We start from the raw sequence: 23,754 nt of genomic DNA, 5'->3' as shown, positions 1-23,754 counted from the left end.
CTGACCTTGGAATATCTGTGAGTTGTCTAGATACGGCAACTGGCGACTCCCGAGCTGAAAATACATACATAGAGCCTAGCAGTGTTAAGCACACGGCCTTTAAACGGAGGCGTGTTAATACACTCCAATAAACGCGATTTACACTCAAGTAAAACGTGCAACACAACGAACCCGAACAATTTCAGGAGCTGAAACTAGGCATCTTGTCAATGCAGGGTGATTAACAGCGTTTCTGGGCATTCCAAAAACTTGATGGTAACCAAGTCAAAATGGAAGTGGATATGGGTGCAGCTGGAGAGAAGGGCAGTGGTGCAGTAATTATGACATGAAGAGTAGAAGTAGTGCACGTGCGGGTCTCCATTCTGGCCCAAATAGAATCAGGGTCACTAATCCACAACAAAATGTTTTGGATGTTGGCTGCCCCATAGTCAAACAAAAAATTTGGGGGAGCCAAGCCTCCCACCTGCCTGTCTCTTTGGAGCAGAACACTGTGGATTCTGCGACTCTGACCCACCCAAATAAAAGCAAAAATCAATTTGATAGCCTTAATAAAAAAGCATTTGGGCAACAAAATTGGGATACATTGAAAGCAAAAAAAGAAACCTAGGAAATACATTCATTTTAATGGTTTTGGATCCATCCCGTCAGAGGCAGAGAGAGGTTGTTCCATCTCTGTAGATCCACTCTGACAGTATTAATCAGGCTTGGTAGTTCAATTTATGAAGTGAGGCCCGATCGTGGGCTATCCCAACCCCCTAATAATGGAAACTGGTATTGGAAAGGTAATGAGCTAACCCCAGAGGGGGGGGGGGGGTTCACTGGAAAATACTTACTCTTGCCTAAATTCAACTTATAGCCAGAGAAACTTCCGGACGCACATCAGGTGGTTCTCCTCTAGACCAGAACCAAATAGGCACTTTTAGGCGAATTTTCCTCAAAAATCCAAAAGAAACTTAACCTCTACTGAGAAAGAAAAGAGTAGAAGCAGAATGCCTGCGAGCTTGAGGGGTCGAAGGGACGGCAAAAGTGGTGGAAAAGACCACAAGAAGCAGGCGGACAAACTGGTGGACCCACGAGGCGAGGGTGCCCCAGCCACCCAAGAGAGAGGGAGGCCGACAATCTGAACATCAGCCCCTCCCCCCCACATCTGGATACAGATGGAAAACATTCCTTATGAAGGAACTGACGTCCATGACAAAGGCAATAAAGGTCGAAATCCAGGTGGCAGTCAAGGTGGCAGTAATAGTGGCAATGGTCACCCTGCAAAAACGATCGACGGATTGGGGAAGGTGGATCCACAGGAAAAAATAATCCAAGACCTGGAGAAAGCCTCGGCGGACCAGAGTGATAGGATCGTTGCCCTGGAAGTAGGGCAGCACGGTAGCACTGTGGTTAGCACTGTTGCTTCACAATTCCAGGGTTCGAGGTTCAATTCCCAGCTTGGGACACTGTCAGTGTGGTGTCTGCACGTTCTCCCTGTGTCTGTGGGTTTTCTCCGGGTGCTCCTGTTTCCTCCCACAAGTCCCAAAAGGCGTGCTTGTTCTCCCTCTGTGTACCCGAACAGGTGCCGGAATGTGGCGACTAGGGTCTTTTTAGAGTAACTTCATTGCAGTGTTAATGTAGGCCTACTTGTGACAATAAAGATTATTAAGAAATTAAAAGGTTGGTGGCGGCCCAAGGGAACTTAAAAGGTAAAGTCAAGGACCAGGAAAACAGGTTCCGACGCCAGAACATTCGAATCGTGGGCCTGCCAGAGGGTATTGACGGTAGGGACCCGATGAGCTACATCACCCAAATGCTGGGCAACCCAGTCGGGAGAGACAGCTTCCCCAACTCCCCGGAGACAGAGTGCACAGGTTGCTCAGGCCGAAACCCAAGGTGGGGGAACAACCGAGGGCGGTCATCGCGAAGCTACACCAGTGATCGTGAGAGGACCCTGAGGTGGGCGAGACAGACCAAGGCGAGTGCCTGGGGAGGACACAAAATCCGGGGATATCAGGATTTGGGGCGGACTTGCCAAAAACACAAGGCCAAACTTAATCAGGCAAAATTGGCCCTGTACAAGAATGGAGTAAGATTTGGAATGCTGTTCGCAGCCAGGCTCTGGGTCACGTTCCAGAACAAGAAGCATTACTTTAATACCCAGGCAGATTATCTATGGAGGAAATTGGGTCTGTAATGTACAGAAGTAGGTCATCCGCATAAAGTGATACCCGATGCTCCACCGCATCCCGACCAATATCCCTCCATTGATCAGAGACCGTCAATGCTATTGAGGCAAGGCAAACAGAAGTAGGGAAAGAGGGCAACCCTAACTAGTGCCCCTACCAAAGAGGAAGTAATCTGAGTGTAGAATGTTGGTGCGAATTGTGGCAGTAGAGGCATTATGCAACAAAAAAAACCAGAAGGCAAATTTATGGCTGAATCCAAATCTCCTGAGAATCTCTAATACATATTCCCATTCCACCCTATCTAACATTTTCAGATGCTATAACCTCAAACGTGGGTGCTAGGGAAGGGGAAAGAATAACGTTTAAAAGGCGACATGTATTGGCTGACAATTGTCAGTCCTTCATGAAGCCAATTTAATCCTCCTATATTATACCTGGGAGGCAAGGCTCCAGCCGGAGCGCTAGGAACTTAGCCAGAGCTTAACACTTTTTAAAAGTGAGATGGGTCGGTATGAGCCGCACTCGGCAGGGGCCCCTGTCCCCCTCATGGAGCAAAGAAATAAGGCTTGAGTGAGGGTTAGGGACAATAACCCGAGACAGTGAGTCATTAAACATATCCAACATTAAAGGTACGAGCTGTTCCTAAACCGGGACCTTGCAGGTTGCATCAGCCTAATGCATTTTATAATCTTGTTCGGGCATAATGGGGAATCCAATTCACAACATTTGCCCACTTCAACAGTTGGGATGTGCATACCATCCAAAATGTCAGCCATGATCGATTTATCTGCAGGGGGTTCTGACTTGTACAGATCGCAGCAATAAGGTCTAAAACCTGCGTTGAACTGGAGAGGGGTGGAAACAAGATTGCCGCCTTTAGTGTGTATCTTAGGGTTCTCATATGAGGCTGCTTGCCATTTGAGTTGATGAGTCAGAAGACGACTGTCCGTCTCCTGTGTTCATTAAACATAAACCTGGAGAGTTGTAACTGATGCCCAGCCTCACCAGTGGCCACCAGCTCGAACTGGGTCTGTAATTTGTTCCCGTTTGCCGGTAGCTCCGAAGTGGGATCAAGCAAGTATCTAGGATGGAATCCCCAGCCTCTGCTCTTCCAACTTTGCTGTCTTCAGCATATAGCACCCCCTCCCCAACCCCGTGACGGCCTTAGACATTGAGTCTGACTTGTTTAGTTTAATATAATCTTCTATGGATCTTGACAAAGGCTCAGAAAATTTATTGTCTGACAGCAGAGTGGAGTCTGGTCTCCAGGGTGGGTGTTGGGCAGGTCTGGACTCTAAAATAGTAGATCGACAAAATGTGGGGTGTGGTCGGAGAATATCCAGCCACAACCACTGAAGGGAAGAGAGCCCTATCAAAAATTAAAATGTCAATGTGGGAAGATGGATGATGGACATGTGGGGAAAAAAAAGCTTATCGTTTAGGTGTAAAAAGCCCCAGTGTTTCACCCCCCCCCCCTTACTATTAAGCTATTTTGCTGATAGGGATAGCTGGTTTTCAAACAGTCGTGCCAGATTAGCTTCAGCAGTCACAGGATGTGGAATTTTACGCTCGCTGAAGAGATCGGAGAGGTAACTCTCAATCTTGCTTTTTGACTAGAACAGTTTTTCATTGAAGAGTCTCGTCAGCTTCTCTTTGATAACCAGGTTTCTCTTGCCTTGGTTCTGTTTTTGTCTACATTCATAGTAGATTTTCATTGCAAATGCCTTTTGACAATCTGGGAAGTTGCATTTGTATTCCAGGACCTTGAAATGGTCTTTGCGGATGTGATGTTCCAAGTTAAACGCAGTTCGGAAATTCATAAAAGAGGACAAAACCCTGGCCATCCCAGATGGGATCTGGAACGATCCAATTTAGGGTCCAAAACACAGTTTGGGTCACCTCCTAAAATCAGCTGGTGCGAGTCAAGGTTGGGGAGAGAGTTTAAAAGAGAATTGATCAAATTTGTGACATCCCAGTTAGAGGCATAAACATTAACCATGATTACCGGAGTGTTCACCAGGGAGCCACAAACAATAATATAACGTCCATTTGGGTCGGCTATAATCTGCGAGGAGGAGACTCATTGAACTTTCTTATTAATTAAAATCGCCGTGCCCCTGGCCCTGCCATTAAAACTCGAGTGATGAACCCGCTCAACCCAACCCTTAATCCTTTTGCATGCTGGTCTGGTCCTGAACACGCAAGTGGGTTTCCTGCAAGAAGACAACATTGGAGTTTAGGCTTTTAAGATGGTCAAATGCCCTCAACCATTTTACTGGGCCATTCAGACACTGAACATTCCAGGTAACTAAACGATTGAAGGTCTCTCACCATTTCTTAATCCAGGGTCAGCCATTCCCAAAGAGAAATACCAAATAAGCGACACTGAAAAGGTAAAGTAAATAAAACCATCCAAGACGGCTACTGAGCCAAGTCACATAACCCGACAAAGGAGAACCCACAGACGCTGTCAGCAAACTAACACTAAAACCTCTCCCCCACCCCCCACAACAACGCCATATTGAAAGAGTAAAAAACAATACCCTATCCCAAAGCCTGCAGTTAACAAATCACAACTGTACGCTCTAAGCTCATTTTCACAGACTATTGTGAAGAGCTGCAGAAAACCCTCTATCTCAGTTTCATTTAACTAACCCCTTTGTTAGCATGGAGGCTCCCAACTGGAAAGTGAAACCTTATCTACTTTACAACGCCACATTAGTGTTCACTTATCATACCCAACCACAACGATGAAAAGAGGAACAGAACAATAAACTGATTTTGAAAAAAGACTGAATAGTAGAAAATCCTCAAATTTAACCAAAGCTGTTGTGAGCACACTGAAACCTCGAACAGGAAAAAACATAAAATAAGAAGTTCCCGTCCACAGGGTCATGAAGTAGATTAAACATAGATTAAGTAGTGCCCAATTTGAGCTTTCAAACAAAGGAGTCTGCATCTTCGAGCACATCATAGGGGCTGGTTCAGCACAGGACTAAATAGCTGGCTTTTAAAGCAGACCATGGCAGGCCAGCAGCACGAGTTCAATTCCCGTATCAGCCTCCCCGAACAGGCGCCAGAATGTGGCGACTAGGGGCTTTTCACAGTAACTTCATTTGAAGCCTACTTGTGACAATAAACGATTTTCATTTCATTTTTCATTTCATTTATCAAGAAGTGGTCCTTTCCCCCAAAAGTCAGCCAAAGACGAGTTGGGTAGACAAATCCGAATCTGATTCCGTTTCTATACAAGTTGGCTTTCACTCTCTTGAAGGCAGCTCTTCGCTTTGCCAGGACCACACTCAGATCTTGGTACAGCCTGATGGTGTAACCGTCTCATTTGATATCTCGATGCTCTCTCGCCCGGCGAAGGACCTGTTTCTTTTCCTTGAAGCTATGAAATTGTACGATAACCGCACGAGGCAGATCTCCAGATCGAGGCTTTGGTCACAGACAGCAAAGGGTCTGGTCTAATTCTGGGAGGGATGTGAACACACCCTCACCCACCATCTTGCAAAATATGCCTAAAAAATATTCAGTAGGGATGCGTCCCTCCATATCCTCCGGCAATCCCACAATGTGAATGTTCTGCCTGCTGGATCTATTTTCATGGTCGCTCCATTTGGCCTGAAGTGACTTATTACATTCAACCACCGAAGTAAGATCGGCCTCTAGAAAGGTGATCTGATCACTGAGGCCTGTTAATGCCGTCTTGATGCCTTTAATTGTGGCTCCATGAGCCTCGACGGTCTTAAGACCAAACTAATGGGAGCCAAGGCCTCTTCAGTTATTCTTTTAAGATCTACCGCCAAACCTTGACGGTGTTTTTCTAGTTTGTTCTCCAAAATGCTAACGGGATCCTCAGCCATTAGTAGAGTGGTCGGAAAAGAAAAAGGACAACCCGCCACCTTACTTCCAGAAGCACCCTGCGAGGTTTCAGAATCTGTTGACAGATTTTGGCCTACATCGCAGTATAGCGTGCAGATCACTGCCCACTGCCGCGAATTGAAGACTTGTTGCTGAACTTTTGATAGGGCAGAAATTCAGTAAAATTGTTCTCTCACAGATGTATTTACAAATGTGGCTGCAAAATCACAGCCGCTACTCACTATCTGATGCGCCATAGGTCTATTCCATTACAGGAGACTTACATTTGGAATAACACCTGCTCTGCTTTTTTCAGAGGTCCACAGATCGCATTCTGAGTGGACTAAATGGGATCCAGTGGTACCTAGATTACATTTCCATCACCGGTTCAAGTGATCAAGATCATTTGAAGAACTTGGAAGCTACACTGGCACTGCAAAGAGAGCAACAATTTAAAAGTTTGAAATTAAAGGCAGGAGCTAAGGAAGTTATAGAGGAAAGGAAATACTTATTTTGGAGGAATTCAAATATTCATTTCCCGCAGTAGTGAGAACCCATGTGGAAGAGCAGTGAGTTAAAACTGCAGGAGCGGACACAGACATGAGTGACTATTTTGAATTGGTTCATAAAGCAAAGTTTAATGTCTGACATCAATTTAAATCTGCGAAGGATAGAACCTGGGAATATGAGGGGTTTACAGGGGGAGCCGTGCAGAGGAGGTGCAGTTGTTGATGTTAAGGAAATTGTGCCTCAGAGTAAAAAGAAAACCAACGATAGTGGTGGAGAGACAATAAAACCCAGTGTTTTCATTGTAATAAAGCTGGACATGTAAAGTCGCAGTGTTGCTGGCTTATCAAAAGGGTTGGGAAGACAGACTCGGCAAAACAAGATAAGCCAGTAAGGTTTATTAAGGTGGGGAAAAAAGCCACTGTCCCAGTGGAAGAGGTGCCACAGGGTGTACAAACTGTTCAGAAGCTGTTAGGCAAGCCAGTGTAGGGTTTCGTAAAGTGGCAGACCAAACCATTGTTCCAGCGGGAGGGGTGCCACAACTAACTCAGAGGCTGGCAGATACGCTGGCACCAGACCTTTTGAAGGATTTTGTTTGTGAGGGATAAAGTTTACTTGTGTACACAGTGGAATAGGTAAGGTGATTAAGATCTTAAGGAATACAGAAACAAGTAAGTCTTTAATGGTGAGAGGTAAGAAGATGTGTAGTTTGGAAGGAGTATTGCCAGAAACGGTGGTAATGTGTTCCATTACTGGTGAGGGCCTTAATGTGCAACTATGTAAGGTAAGGTTAGAGTGTCCAATGAAAAATGGTGAAGTGGTAGTAGGAATAATAGAACATGCACTATTTTTAGCGGCACAATTTATCCCAAGTAATGATATTGGATCACAGATGGGAATGCAGCTGAAAAGTAGGTAATGTAGTTAGTACAGCACCAGAGCAGGTTGTGAATAAAGTGGATGTCTGTAGTTCAAGCAAGTTGGTTGAATTGTAACAAAAAGATTCAGAGCTAAAGAAGTTATACCAGAAAACATATCCAGAAATTGAATCTGAATGTTTACCGGAATTGTATTCCAGTAGAAATAATGTAGTATTGAAAAAATGGAGACCTTTAAATATTCAAGCAGATGAGAAAGGGGCAGAAGGTCATCAAGCGGTATTACTGGTGGGTTATGGGAAGGAGATTTTGCGGGAAGCGCATGAGGTTCCAGTAGGGGTCATTTAGGGGTAAGGAAGACCCTGGCAAAAGTACAAAGACATTTTTATTAGCCTGGACTGCATAAGGATGTAGTTGAATTTTGCCATCCATGCCACACGTCAACTAATAGGGAAACCTCAGGCAGTATTCAAACCAACACCTTTAATACTCATTCCTGCTTTTGAGGTACCATTAAAAGCAAGATATTGTGGGCCATATCAGATCGGAAGGAAAATAAATCAGGCCAATCATTTGAAAAGAACACCAGACAGAAGGAGGATTCAGTGTGTCAGGTTAAAAAGCAGAAAAGTTAATTTGATAGAGAAAGAAAGAAGAATAAGTGTAAGTCATTATAACTCAGGGAAAAGAGTTAAATCCAGACAATTCTGAATTTGACATTCCTCAAACTAAATTGGACAACGAAGAAACATTCACAAAGTGGGATAATTCATTGAGTTACCTTCCGGAGGGAAATCAAAATGACCTCAAAGAATCATGACAGTTACATAGGGCTGAGTGGGGGGATAACGTGGGACACACAAAAGTAATTATGCAGGCTGTAGCTATTCGAAATGATGTTCCCATTAAACACCCATGCATGCTCTATCCACTAACGACAACACAGGTACAAACAGCGATGGCTGAAGTACGTAAACGCAAAACAGAACACCTCAACAGAGTTAACGATGGAAAAAAGGCTAAGAAGCCCCTGGTATATGAACTTCATCCAGCAGTGATGATGATACGGAAAAGAAAGATAGCCTGGAAAGGCAGATTCGGAAGTAAGCTTTGATCCAGCATCAGAATGCAAAGGTATTGCAGCGTACCAATCATTTTCCCGAGATCGAAGAGGAGCAATCCCGACAAGGGAGAGAGCCACTCGCAAGGCAGTATATGGGAATGAAAAAAACCGCAGGTGTTCCAAGAGGAATCAAATTCCTATCGTAATGGTGACACAGGAAGTGGCGACACTCTGATCTGGACAGGAGGAACAGCTGAAGGACTGAAGCTGTCTCATCATTTCACAGAGAGCATCATCTGGGGCTGATTTAGCACAGGGCTAAATCGCTGGCTTTGAAAGCAGACCAAGGCAGGCCAGCAACACGGTTCAATTCCCATACCAGCCTCCCCGAACAGGCGCCGGAATGCGGCAACTAGGGGCTTTTCACAGTAACTTCATTTGAAGTCTACTTATGACAATAAGCGATTTTCATCTGTGGTGAAATATGGAATCTGGGGGCTGAAGAGCTGGTACAAATGTAGCGAGAATAGTCAGCAAACATTTCAATATGCAGCGACTGGTGTTTGACACGCGAAATGCACCAACCATTACCAATTATTTTTGATTATCCTCAACAGAGCAAAAGAAGCAGGACACTAAACCGTTGGTAAATGTAACAAACTGATAAATGCCACAACAACAATGAACAGACTGTCGTACAATCAAGTGAGAAAGAAAACACTGCTGGTAAAGCCAGACGACTGCATATAACTGAATTATTGATGCAGTTGTGTTCTGTAAAAGCATGGAGACTGTCACTTTTTTAGGTCTGAATACCAGGACTACTTAAACAGAACTAATGCAGGCAATTTAAAGGTTTAAAAAGATTGAAGGAAAATGGTAACCTGAACTCAATGGGTAAGCCCATAGTTGGCTGAATCACATGCTCCCATTCAGACGTAAACCCGTCAAGGATGCATAATGTGATTCAGCAAAGACCATTGTCTTTCAGGATATTCCTGCATGACCAGCAATTATCCCATTAACAGAGTCTGATGACCTAATGGTCTGTCAATGGAAGGTAGATGTCATGAATGGCATAGCTCTTTTGGCCTTTTGCGTAAAAGGGAATGGGTTATCAGCCAAATAACGAAAATAGATTCAAGTTTGATCACCTCAGGGGAGAGTCTTTGTTTGAAGGGCTGGGCAAAGCTTGGAGAGAGAGAAATTCTTTTGGGAACAAAGACAGAGCAGATAGGCAGCCAAGAGGACAGGTCAGAAATTATTCTCCTTGCTTGTTATTCTCTTTCCTTGTTACGTCCACAAAAAACTAATAAATTTGTTAACTAGTATTTCCCTTTCACAAAGGCATGTTTACTCTGCCTGATTACATTATGATTGTTCTCGGTATCCTGCTATAAACACCTTAATAATGGATTCTAGCAATTTCCCTCTGACAGATGTTAGGCTAACTGGCCTACAGTTTCCTGCTTCTTGTCTCCGTCCCCTCTTAAGCATGTAGTTTGTATACCTGAAACCAGACCCTCGATACAACTGCCTGACTCGGAACTCTGTCGCAGCAGGAGACTCTCATGAGTACAGTGGAAATTTGAAAATGCTTTGGGGACGTCAAACCTCCCTGCTTACGCATGAGAGTCCCTGGTTCGTGATCAACCAAAATGGGGAATGCCAGAAATCCTGAAACAATGAAAATGAAAATCGCTTATTGTCACGAGTAGGATTCAAATGAAGTTACTGTGAAAAGCCCCTAGTCGCCACATTCCGGCGCCTGTTCGGGGAGGCTGTTGCGGGAATCGAACCGTGCTGCTGGCTTGCCTTGGTCTGCTTTCAAAGCCAGCGATTAGCCCTGTGAGCTAAACAGCCCCTACTACAATTAATAGTCGATAGAGATCACGGACTTAATACTATTAACGTATGTACAGCTTCAGTTAGTAGGAAATTAATGGAACTAAAGAGTGACAAATCCCCAGGACCGGCTGGTTTCCATCCAAGGGTATTAACGGAAGTAGGGGAGCACATTGTAGATGCCCTAACTATAATCTTCCAGAGATCCCTAGATTCAGGTGTAGCATCTCTCTGGATTGGAAAATTACACATGTCACTCCATGTTTTAAGAATGATAAAAGGGGGAAACCAGTGAACTACAGACTGGTTAGCCTAACATCTGTGGTGGGGAAATTTCTGGAGTCTATAATCAGGGATGAGGTAACTTGAAAAATGTTGGTTGATCAGGAAGAGCCAGCATGGATTCGTGATGAGAAGGTCATGCCTGATTAATCTTATTGAACTTTTTGAAGAGGTGACTAAGGTAGTGGACAGGGGAATGTCTATGGATGCCAATTATATGGACATCCAGAAGGCATTTGATAAAGTCTGACAGAAGAGACTGTTAGCTAAGGTGGAAGCCCAAAGAGTTGAGGGTAAATTATTGACAAGGTTAGGAAATTGGTTGAGTGGCAGGTGACAGAGTGTGAATAATGGGTAATTACTCTAATTGGCAGGAGGCGACGAGTAGTGTACCACAGAGATCTGTGTTGGGGCCTCAATTATTCACATTATTCATTAATAACTTGGATGATGGCATAAAAGTTAGATATTCAAATTTGTGGATGGTACAAAGTTAGGTGGCATTGTAGACAACCTAGACGATAGCAGAAACGTGCATGGCGATATTGACAGACTAGGTAAATGGGCAAAATTATGGCAGATGGAATTCAATGTAAGCAAGTGTGTGGTTATTCATTTTGGACCAAAAAAGGATAGAGAAGAGTACTTTCTAAATGGAAAGAGGTTATGTACAGTGACTGTCCAAAGTGACTTGGGGGTTCAGGTTCATAGATCCTTAAAATGCCAGGAACAAGTGCAGAATATAATCACAAAGGCTGATGGGATGCTAGCCTTTATATCTAGAGGATTGGAATATAAATTCACGGGGGTTATGCTCCAGCTGTACAAAACTCTGGTTAGACTCCACTTGGAGTACTGTGAGCTGTTCTGGGCACCACACCTTAGGAAGGATGTTTTGTCTTTGGAGGGAGTGCAGCATTGGTTTACAATAATGATACTGGACTACAGGGATTAAGTTACAAGGAGAGTTTACACAAAATAGGCCTGTTTTTGCCAGAATTTAAAAGGTTAAGCCGTTAAGGGATGATCTGCTCAAAGTATTTAAGATATTAGGGAAAGACTATTGGGCATAATCTAAAAATTAGGGCTAGACCGTTCAGGAGAAATGTTAGGAAGCACTTCTTCATTCAAAGGGTGGTACAGCTTTGGAACTCTATCCCATAAACAACAGTTGAAGCTGAAACAGTTGTCAATTTAAAATCATAGATTATTTTTTGTTAAGAATATGGGCCGAAGGCCACAGATGATCCCATTAAATAGCGGGAGAGGCTTGTGGGTCTGAAGGGCCTACTCCTGTTCCTTTGCTTATGCAGGAAAGCAGAGAGCATATTGCACATTCCCAACAAAGTCACTCAGAGATGAAGTCAAGGCATTGGAGGGAGCGCACAAACCTTCAAACAATCTACTTAACCAACCAGTAGAGCACTATTTGCCCTGCACGTTATAACGTCTGCAGATCTCCCATTGGATTTATCATGCTGGCCAGTGTCTATGGGCACCAATCACCAATGAGATAGGGGCTGTTTAGCACAGGCTAAATCGCTGGCTTTGAAAGCAGACCAAGCAGGCCAGCAGCACGGTTCGATTCCCGTAACAGCCTCCCCGGACAGGCGCCGGAATGTGGCGACTAGGGGCTTTTCACAGTAACTTAATTTGAAGCATACTCGTGACAATAAGCGATTTTCATTCATTTTCATTTTTCATTTTTCAATCAGGGCCTGATAACTCTGCATTTGCTGATAAGCTTTTCCTATCAGCAGGCAATGCATAGTGATATCAGACTCTGGTTGAGCCTCCTTAGAGCAAGAAAACTGACTGGTCCAACTTGAGGCATGTGAGGAATGAGAGATGACTAGGTGAGGAGGGAGAGAGGCAGAGTTCCTGGCGGGATTTTTCGTTTTGGAGACTAAATGTTGATGCTGAGGCAGAATTTGTGGACTTTCATGACAGCAAATTGCCGCCGAATGTGGCTTGATTCAGCAACTGTGGACGGGCTAGCACTGGCACCATGTGTAACGCAATTGATTCCAATGGAAAACGGTGCGGGATTTGCCGGGTCCGTGATTGACACCCGGGAGGTTGACGAGCTACAACTGCATATGCACATTATAATCCCCACACACACACTCATCTCGTTATGCTGGAGTGTGCCCATTCAGCTGTTGGGTTGGCAGGTGCCAGAGGGCCCCTAGGGGGTGGCCTGGGGGGAACACCTAAACGACCTGCGGCCCAAAGTTCACAGAGGGCAGTCAGTGGCATGTGCAGTTCCATGGCTGATTTGCCGTCTGCGGAAATGTTTTGTGCCCGTCCACCATGACCCCGATTTTAAAAAGCACAAGTGAACCGCGCCATCAGCCCATCGGAGCTTTAGCATCGTGGGGGCCCTGGAGAATACCGGGTGGAGTCCGCCAATGATAAGCAAATAATGTATATTGTACGTGTGTTCCGGAACGCATTGACGCCGCTGTCAAGGTGATTGGGAATCGCGATTTGGTGTCAAATTGACACCGCCACGATTTTAGCATCAGAACCCACTCTCCATCTAATCACATTTCGCAATTTCGGCGTTGCCAACGGAGAATCCCGCCTTCTGGGTTTTGCTGTTGCAAAAAAAGGTGCACCAGCTAGTTTCTCAACTCAGAGCTGAGGGCAGTACAGCTAGCAACAATGAGCCAATGTGATCCAGTTGGTGAGCAGCCATTGAGCAGTGAGCAGGGGTGCAGTTGAAAGGCAACATGACCCAGCCATGGCTGTGGAGGGCAGGCCAACCTTCACCATTGGGTCGGGCGAATGCTGTAAGATGGTGAGCCAGCTGGTTGGGATCAGCAGTGAGAGGAGCAGACGAGGGGCGGCTCAACTCCCAGGCCTAAGGAGGGCAGACCAGCCACAGCGAGGCAAGGCAAGGTGAGCCAGTCAGTCAATAGCCGTTGAGCAGCGAGGGGAGTGGGTTAGGGCCGACTCAACCCAGTCAGGGCTGAGGACAGGCTAATCAGCAAAGGTGGGATGTGAGGTGCCAAATCAAGCCGTACCGGCACAAGGAGACAACAAGTGAGACAGGAGGGTACCTTGAAGACCCCAGGTGAGCGGGTTTAGTGAGAATGGGAGAGTGTGAGCAGTGGGGGAGAAAAATGTGAGGGTTTGGGGCGACTGGGAAGGGGAGTGTGTGAGGGGCGGTTAGCCAGAGCTGCAGATTTTCACTAAAGCAGTGATTCAGTTGATTGTTTTTGTGGCTTGCGTCTTTGCTGTCTGTGGGCCAAGAGTGGGTTGTGTCAGGGGGGATGTGACATTATGGGAGGAGTGATAGGTGGTGGTGCCCAGAAATGAAGATGAAGACGGGGCCCCACAAAGTTTAAATCTCCCTCTGCTTATCAGACATCACAGAACCCCTCGGACCAGAGTGAAAGGAAGTCATCCTCTGAGAGAAGAAGAGAGCTTGTTTAACACTATCTGAAAAAGTTAAAGTTATCCTTAGAGAGTGAAACCAAGTATAATCTTCAGGTGATGCAGATTAGCATATTGAGAATATGGGGGGCAGACATTATTCTGTCCAAAATTTGAAGTCAATCATTAATCTAAGTCATACTTTGATTTTATATAATTATTATTATTTATGGTTAAATAACAAAAAATGCAAGCAGAGAAGTAGTTAGCGAGAACATAGAGTGATTATCTTTGCAGATCAGTTGTTTGAGGCAAAACTGAGGTGTTGCACCCCCATTTCTAACGTGACAGTGTAACAAATTAAATTTCCTTGTAAATATGGACATAGGAATTTATAATTCAGAAAGATTGATACAGAGATCTTCAAAGTAAAATTTTGTAGATATAAAGTGGGAGGCAGTGGCGTAGTGGTATTGTTGCTGGGCTAGTAAACCAGAGACCCAGTCATGCTTTCAGAACCCGGGTTCAAATCCTGCCATGCCAGAATGGTGAAATTTGAATTCAATAAATATCTGGAATTAGAGGTCTAAAGGTGCGACCATGAAACCATTGTCGATTTCTTAAAAATCCATCTGGTTCACTAATGTCTTTTAGTGAAGGAAATCTGTTTTCCTTACCTGGTCTGGTCTACATGTGACTGCAGACTACAGCAATGTGGTTGACTCTTAAAAGCTCTCGGGGATTGGCAATAAATGCTGGCCCAGCCAGCGATGCCCCTATCCCTTGAACAAATTTGAAAAAAGACATAAGGGCTAGAGTTTCTACTTGGGCTTTTACAGCCAAATTGCGCTTGACATTGCACAGGTTAGGTTATCGTTCACGTTTCATCTAAAATCTATTTGTATAACCACAGCGCAAATTTTTTCCTGAATCAATTGGGCGGTTTGATGGAACATAATTGTTTGTTCCTTTTTCATTCCATTAAAATAAGGGGCTGTGGAATACAGGATCATAGGCAAGTTTATTCATATTTCAGTAATACCTAGAGCCTACATCATTAGCACAGAATATATAGAACCATTGTTAGGTAGATACAGGATAAGATTATGCAAATATTGTTTCCTGTCATCTAAACTATTTGATCATTTAATGTAAAATCCAAACATTTGTTCGAGGCAATTAGGACTGTGTTCTGCCTGTTGATCCTGACGGTCCTGATTTTTGGTCAAGAACCAGGAAAATGCTGTGACAGTATTAACCGAAATGGCCAATTAAAAAGGCGTCTCCGGGAGTCGAAAATCTCTGAGGGAGTTGATAAATAAAGATAGGAGGTGGACTAGGAAAGCAGGAGGCCTTTTGGAAGGCAGCTATATCCGATCAGCAGCCCACTGGAAGAGGTGAATGCTTTTTGGGAAGAAGGAGATCTAGGTGATGCTATCAAATGGAAACACTTGCAAAGGCCTTCTTTAACTGAAGTAAAATAAATCACAATACTGTGGGACATCTCAGGATTGAGGAATAATCCCTTTGAAATAATGTCTGTGGCGGCTCCTGTGAACCTTGACACAGCCATTTAATGCAGCCAGAAGTGTCCCAACCTTACAGCAAAGAGGCTGTCTCCAAGGAGACAGGGCTCCAGTTCAATGGGAATTCGATGGGGCTATAAAATAACCCCCAAGTGGGGCCTTAATTAGCTTTCTACCTCTCTGGGGTGGGCTGCCAAATTTGTTCTCTGTCCGCTCCTTCAAAACTCCCCTGGCGGCAGGAACACATTGGGGGAAGGAAGATACACTGATGCACTTCCCCACTCCTGCTACCTCCAAACGTGTCTTCCCAGGGCTGGAAAGAATTAGCCTTTGAAATTCGATAGAAGGGCAAGGAAATATGTCACTGGCCCTCAGAAGATGTTCACAGATTGAAGAATTGAAGTAATAATTTTTCTTAAAGAATCCCAAATTCTAAGCAGCAGTGTTGTGCTGTCTCTTGTCCTCACATTTGATATTGTTGAAAATGTGTTTTTTTACCGTGCATAATTTAGATTCAAGTCCATAGCTTGTGCTTCTCTCCTTTCCCTTGCGGTAACAAGAGTAACAGCAACTTGCGTTTATGTAAAACCTTTAGTATAGAAAAATGGCCTAATTAAAATATTTCATGGACGTGTCATCAGACAAAAAGCTAGTTTTGAAATAAATGAATTTTTAAAGATACAGATGGAAGGACTTTAAAACGGAAACATTTTTAAAATATGAATTACAATAATTAGTTATTACATAAAAATAATAAAATATTCAGGATATCTTTGTTTTAGTGAAAAAGATAATGCAATCAATCTTGAGAGATAAAGTTGTGCCCTGATGTGACATGGTGTTTTATTTACTGGTAAACAACTCAGTCATGTTGGCATTCTATAAATCGGTCTTGATGTGTATAGTAAAAACGTCATACACTTGTCAAAGAATCTTTTATATTTAATTTTCTTGGACTGCTTCTTGTAATTGTATTATCCAGGATACCTATGCGGCAGTAAAGTGTTTAAATATTTGCCTTCAATATATGGGCATGATGCTGACTTCTGTAACTTATTTTTCTGAGAGGTCCTATAAGATTAGTGGGCATTGCAATCAATTTAATATATTTTTAAAAATTCCATCCCTGGAGATTCATTCTTTGCTATTTTCTTTCAAGGAGACATCAAGGATGAATGTAATGGTGGTTTTGATGCTGTGAGATTGGGGGGAGGGAGGGAGGATGTGGGGTGGAGATTTAGTCACCTCCCCACCTCCTTCTGATTAAGTCCAGGGTGGGAAGCCTTGCTGGGACAGGCAGGGAACTTGGAATCGGTGAGGCTGTCAAGCAAAGCCTGTCATTTAGCTTGCGTGCTGTCTTCTGGGAGATCCCTGCCACACCAACTTTCCTGTGAATTCCCACTTTAGTAATCCACGGGAGGCAGGAGTTCCGTCACCACACCAATATTTATTTACAATAACGATATTACAGGGGCAGCTACAAACAGTGCTGCTAGCAGTCCAGTCAACTTAAGACTCTCACAAAGCCTACACAGGTGATTATATGGGCCCCCTCAATGAGCTATCATTGAGGGAGCTCATACTCCAATTGGCCAACCAATAAAGCCAATTGGAGTTCATGAGTTCATTACAACCCCCCCCCCCCCCCCCCCCTCATAGGATATGGGCCCTGTTTGGGACTCTACCGTGCCTTTGACCCACGTTGGTCCATTCCCACAATTCTTGACCCAAACCGGTGTCTCAAATGTCTCTGCTGCCGACTATTATCATGCCCCCTGCATTGGGCCTCCTGATGTTTCTCCACTTTCCCTGCTAAATTTGGGAAAAGGAGACTCAGCCTCGTTCGCAGCCGCCTTCCCATTAGGAGTTCAGCTAGCGGTATGCCTGTTGTGGAATGCGGTGTGATCCTGTAATCAAACAGCCAGCTGGAGAGCTTTGTGTCTATTGACGCTGCCGGCTGCTTCTTGAGTCCCGCTTTAAGTGTCTGGACCGCTCTCTCTGCCAGGCCGTTGGTCGCTGGATGGTAAGGGGCCGTTTTGATGTGACGGACTCTGTTTCCCTTCAGGAATTTTCCAAATTCCCCAATTGTGAATGCCGTTCCGTTGTCCGAAACCAATACCTCTGGAAGTCCATGTGTTGCAAACGAGGCCCTGAGCGTTTCAATTGTCGATGCTGTGCTTGCCGTGTTTACCCGGTGGACGTCCAACCATTTGGAGTGGGCGTCCACTATCACCAAAAACATTGAGCCCATGAAAGGGCCGGCGTGGTCAATATGCAGGCGGGTCCACGGTCTGCCTGGCCATTACCACGGGTGCAATGGCGCTGCTGGTGGCACTCTTTGCCCCTGTTGGCACTCCTGGCACCGACATACCAAGGCTGCTATGTCTGTGTCCAAACCTGGCCACCAAACGTAGCTTCGAGCTAGCATCTTCATTATAGACACCCCTGGGTGTCCGTGATGTAACTCAGTTAAGATTGCCTGACGGCCCTGAGCGGGGACGATTACCCGGGCTCCCCATAGTAGGATACCGTATTCTATGGTTATTTGGTCCCTTCTGCTCCAGGGTGCATCTGGGGCTCCACTGGTCTTTCCAATTCCCCTGTTAGCAGTAAATGCTTCATCTTGGCTAAAACTGGGTCTTTTTGCGTCCACAACCGAATATGTTGTGCGTCTACTGGTAGGGTGTACAAAATATTTAGAGTCATTACTGTCTCCTCTACTTTTGGTATTTGTGGCAGAGTGTCTGGGAGGGGAAGTCTGCTCAAAGCATCTGCATGTGCTACTCGCGTTCCCGGTCTGTGCTCCAGAACGTATCTATATGCCGCCAGTAGCAACGCCCAGCATTGCATTCTAGCTGATGCAATCGGGGGTATTGACTTGTCTTCTTTTAATAACCCTAATAACGGCTTATGGTCCGTCACTATGGTGAATTTCCGCCCGTACAGATACTGGTGAAATTTTTTTACTGCGAATATCACCGCCAGTCCTTCCTTCTCGATTTGGCCGTACTTCCTCTCAGCCATCGCCAAGGTCCTCGAAGCATAGGCTATTGGCCGTTCTTCCCCATTCCTTCCTCTATGGGCTAAGACGGCTCCTACCCCGTAGGGGGATGCATCACAGGTGACCACCAACTCCTTCCTTGGGTCATAATGCTCTAGGACATTTTCGGATGACAGCTGTTCCTTAATGTCCCTAAATGCTCGGTTTTAGCGGGTGGACCATTTCCATTCTTGCCCCTTTTTTAGTAGCTGGTGGAGGGGTTCTAGGATGGATGCCCTATTTTCAATAAATTTTCCAAAGTAGGTTGCCAACCCTAGAAATGATCGTAACTCCTGGACCGTGGTGGGAGCTGGGGCTTCTTTTATTGCCCTTACTCTGTCTTCTAATGGATGCAAGCCTGACTCGGTTACTTTATATCCAGGGTACGTCACTTGTGGGGCCAGAAAAACACATTTTTCCCTTTTTAGCCGTACGCCTGCCTTTGCGAAACGCCTGAGCACTTCCTCCAGGTTCCTTAAGTGTTCCCTGTTTGTCCTACCCGTGATTAAGACATCGTCCAAATAAATCGCCACCTGCGGTAGTCCCTGAAGAATATTTTCCATCGTACGCTGGAATATAGCGCAGGCTGATGACACTCCAAAAGGTAGCCTAGTATAACGAAAAAGGCCCTTCAGGGTGTTGATTGTAGCGAACGTCTGGGAACCCTTGTCCAGTTTTAACTGCAGGTAGGCGTGGTTCATGTCCAGTTTCGTGAACAAAAGCCCACCGGCCAATTTGGCATATAGGTCGTCTATTTTCGGGATTGGGTATTTGTCCAGCAGTGCGTATTTGTTTACTGTCTGTTTGAAATCTCCACAGAGATGTATCGAGCCGTCTGGCTTCAAAATTGGTACCACCGGCGCTGCCCATTCCGAAAATTGTACTGGTCTGATAATGCCGTCGCGCCGTAACCTTTCTATTTCGTCATCTACTTTCTTCCTTAATGCAAAAGGTACCGGCCTGGCCTTACAAAATTTCGGAAGGGCTTCTGGGTCCACGTGCAAAGTTGCTTTGGCGCCTATGATTTCCCCCAAACCTTCCTGGAAGACCTCCGGGTATTTTTGGAGTACTCCACTCAACTGCCCGCTTCCACTCTGGACAATTTTCATCCAATCTAATTTTAGGTCTTTCAGCCAGTTCCGGGATCCAATTAAGCTCGGTCCGGAGCCCTCTACTATCGTCAACGGTAATCTGAGCAATTGTTTCTCATATTCCACAGGTACATGAGTCGTGCCTAGAACTTCCAGGGGTTCCCCCGTGTAGGTTTTAAGTTTCATCGATGTTTTTGTTAGGGTTAGTGGCTGGAGTCCATCTTTGATTTTTCTAAATGCTGCCACTCCCATTACTGATACGGCCGCACCCGTATCTATTTCCATTTTTGTCGGCCGCCTGTTCACCCGTGGGGTAATCCTAATGGGTTCTGCTTTCTTCGTTGTAATATTATATAATTGTTCCCCTTCGGAGGAGGATGGGGCGTCTAGGTTGTGTACTTCGCTGCGTCCCCACCTGCTATTCTTCTTTTGCCCTCCTTCTAGGGTTTCTGTTGTTGTTACCCCACTCTGGTGCCAGAAACGGTCCTTCTCTGTTGGGGGAGCCTCAGCTGGTACTTCCCTCTGTCTCCAGTTAGTCCTGGCAGACTTGGGGGCAGTTCTGGGGTTTTCCTTTTTCCCTCTATTCCTCAGGTTTTTCCTGAGAGCGGCTATCTGGTAGCAGGACCCGTTGTGGTAGTCCTTCTCACAGGTATCTACCTCCATTGGCATGCCCTGCAGTTCCTGCGCTCCACTTGCTGCCTTTTCTAGGGACAGTGCGAGCTGTAACGCCTGCCTGCAGTCTAGCTCCGTTTCCGCCAACAGGCGTTTCTGTATTGTGAGGTCGTTTATACCACACACTAACCGGTCCCGAAGCATTTCATTTAGCGTCGGGCCGAACTCACATTTTTCCGCCAGCCTTCACAGGCGGGTCAAGAAATTCGTGACTGACTCCCTGTCTTCCCGGTTCGCTGTGTAGAATCTGTACCTACACAAAATGAGGGGTGGTTTTGGGCCGTAGTGCTCTTTCACCAATTCCGTTACTTCTTGGAAAGTTTTCATGTCCGGCGCATTGGGATAAGTCAGACTACGTATAATGGTGAAAGCGGAGGGTCCGCACGCCGACAGCAGGATAAGCCGTCTCCTTTCGTCTGTCAGTATATCATTTGCCCGGAAGAAGTAACACATTCTCTCCACATACTGGGACCAGTCCTCAATAACCGGGTCGAATGCCTCTAAACTCCCAAAAAACGGCATTTTTAAAATGGCAAGGCTTATCCTCCGAGTACGGCAGCTGGTCTCCGCAAAATTCGTCGTTTACCTCGTCGCCACTGTTGTAATCCATGGGAGGCAGGAGTTCCGTCACCACACCGATATTTATTTACAATAACGATATTACAGGAGCAGCTACATACAGTGCTGCTAGCAGTCCAGTCAACTTAAGACTAGCTCACAAAGCCTACACAGGTGATTATATGGGCCTCCTCAATGAGCTATCATTGAGGGAGCTCATACTCCAATTGGCCAACCAATAAAGCCAATTGGAGTTCATTACAAGGGGCATGTGATAAAGGGACGGCAATAATCATGGGTGATTTTAATCTACATGTAAACGAGGAAAATCAGATTGACAATAGTAGCCTGGAAGAGGAGTTCATAGTTGGGTTTCAGGATAGTTTCTTAGAGCAGCACATTCTAGAACCAACTAGAGAGCAGGTTATACTACACTTGGTATTGTGACAGTATTAATTAATGATTTCAGAGTGAAGGCATCCCTAGGTAGCTGCGACCACAATAGGATTGAATTTTACATCCAGTTTCAAAGGGAGAAGAGTGAGTCAGAGAGTAATATTGCAAACTTAAATAAGGTGATAGAATCTACCTTCTTAGTATATAACTAGTTTAAAGGAATAAATGACCCAAGATTTAAAATGGCTTCTTAAAATGGCTTGTTCAAGCATGACAGTAAAAGAACTGCTGTATCCCATGAGAAACATCAAGATAATGAAGCCAGACAGACCAAGGACACATTTTGCTAATTTAAAGTTTCTGGCCTATATTCCCAGAAACTGTTTTCATGATATCGGATAAGGCTCATGAGAAAGACGTATTTACAATAACGATATTACAGGAGCAAATACAAACAGTGCTGCTAGCAGTCCAGTCAACTTAAGACTCTCACAAAGCCTACACAGGTCATACTCCAATTGGCCAACCAATAAAGCCAATTGGAGTTCATTACACCCACAATACCTTTGGATTGGATTTGTTTATTGTCATGGGTACCGAGGTGCAGTGAAAAGTATTGTTTTGCAAGCAGCTCAAACAGATCATTTAGTACATGAAAATAAAATAAAAAGAACATACATAATAGGGCAACACAAGGTGCGCAATGTAAATACATAGACACCAGCACCGGGTGAAGCATACAGGAGTGTAGTATTAATCACGTCCATAATGAGTCTGGTGAAAATGGGGAAGAAGCTGTTTTTGAATCTGTTTGTGCATGTTCTTAGACTTTTGTACTTACTGCCTGATGGAAGAAGTTGGAAGAGTAAGCCAGGTAGGAGAGGTGTTTGATTATGCTGCCCGCTTTCCCTAGGCAGCGGGAGGTGTAGATAGATCAATGGATGGGAGGCAGGTTCATGTGATGGACTGGACTGTATTCATGACTCTGAAGTTTCTTGCTGTCTTGTGCCGAGCAGTTGCCATACCGGTGGTGGGGGAGGGGCGTAGTGGATGCGAAACTGCTGCAATCTGAGGAAGGGAGGTAAGGACAGGGTTGTGCAGCATGGGTTGTGAAGAACAGCATAAAACTAGCTTATCAGAACACTTGTTGAAACCAAGTGTGCCTTTTTGGTGTTCCAATGCTTAAGGTAAATGATTTTGCTAATCACAAATGTTTGGGTGCTGCAGTTTGGGGCAATTGATGACAATGGTGTCAGGTATGTTATTTGTATTGTTAAAATAAAAGCTTAATTATTGCCTTTGAGCATAATTGATGGTAAATTATTGCTTTTGGTGACAATTAATGTCAAATTATGACTAAATAATTGCAGACAAATGATGTCAAATGACCACAATGAAATATTCTATGATGTGAATGTAAGTTATCCACGTTTTGCTCTGAAAATCTACATTCCTTTAGTTACTCTATATCTTGAGCAATACTGTTCTCCTCTCTGCATTTTCTTAGACTGTTGTGCAATAATGCAATATTTGTTCTCAGTAACTTCTTCCTGCTCATTAATTTTACTTCTTTACAGTATCAAAGAAAATAACTTGTCAACTTGATTCTGCAGTGATTGCATCAGCATTTCCTGTATAAACATAGGTAGGCAGGTAAATGGTCATAGCCTCCAAAGGACCATGTGCATATTTCCCTCTATTAGAAAAAGACAATTGGTTGTCAGATCAAGCATGGGATAAGGGTGGAAGCAGATCCCAAGTCCACCCCAGTCGGAATGGGAATTGACCCTGCACTGTTGGTGTTATTCTAAACTACGCGTTAGCATCTAGCCAACTGAGGTAACTTGTCCTTTGTTTTAAACATATGTAATGAAAATAACACTAAAGCTTTTCAAAGTTAAGGAGGATTCTTTACAACAGTTGTCATTATTGGAAGGGATTTTATTACTAATAATACTTGTATTTCTCTGAAACCCTGGACGGGATTCTCTGGACGCCATGCAGTGTGTTTCTCGGTAGTAGGAGGCATCCCGACATTGGTCGGGAGCAGGGTCTTCTGGTCCCTCCACTATCAATGGGATTTCCCATTTATGCCGCTGCACGGTGCCAGAAAACCTGTGCCGAGCTGCGCCATCAGAGGGACCAGAAGACCCCACCAGCATGAAGAGCCGGAAGATCTCACCCCTTGTTTGGCTATGAAAGCTCAAGCCATAAATATTTCTGTACAAAGTACTAAACTTTGAAATCTCATCCGATAAGTAATCCTCTGAGACAGTTGGTTATTTGTCAATTCTGATATATAGCACCTTGGACATGGTGTTTTCTTGTATAAGACTGAGTCCTGTTTTCCAGCAGAAGCAATTCTATTCCAAGTGATCATGCACTTTTGTCTGAATATATTAAAGTTATATTCATGTGCATGCATTGTAACAGAGATCAGTGGCCTATGTGGTGAGCAGTAAAATTGAGCATAGTAA

The 23,754-nt window shown here is 44.6% G+C and overlaps 1 protein-coding gene across 3 annotated transcripts in view; it reads left to right on the top strand.

Annotated features, from left to right (window-relative positions):
• Positions 1–23,754, top strand: part of cfap20dc (CFAP20 domain containing) — a 535,225-nt gene that overhangs the window by 200,643 nt on the left and 310,828 nt on the right. The gene's annotated exons all lie outside the window — the stretch shown is intronic.

This window comes from Scyliorhinus canicula, chromosome 11 (assembly GCF_902713615.1).
Source record: "Scyliorhinus canicula chromosome 11, sScyCan1.1, whole genome shotgun sequence".
NCBI lineage: Eukaryota > Metazoa > Chordata > Chondrichthyes > Carcharhiniformes > Scyliorhinidae > Scyliorhinus > Scyliorhinus canicula.
Note: the sequence above shows the minus strand (reverse complement) of the source record. Positions and strands in the feature narration are given on the sequence as shown.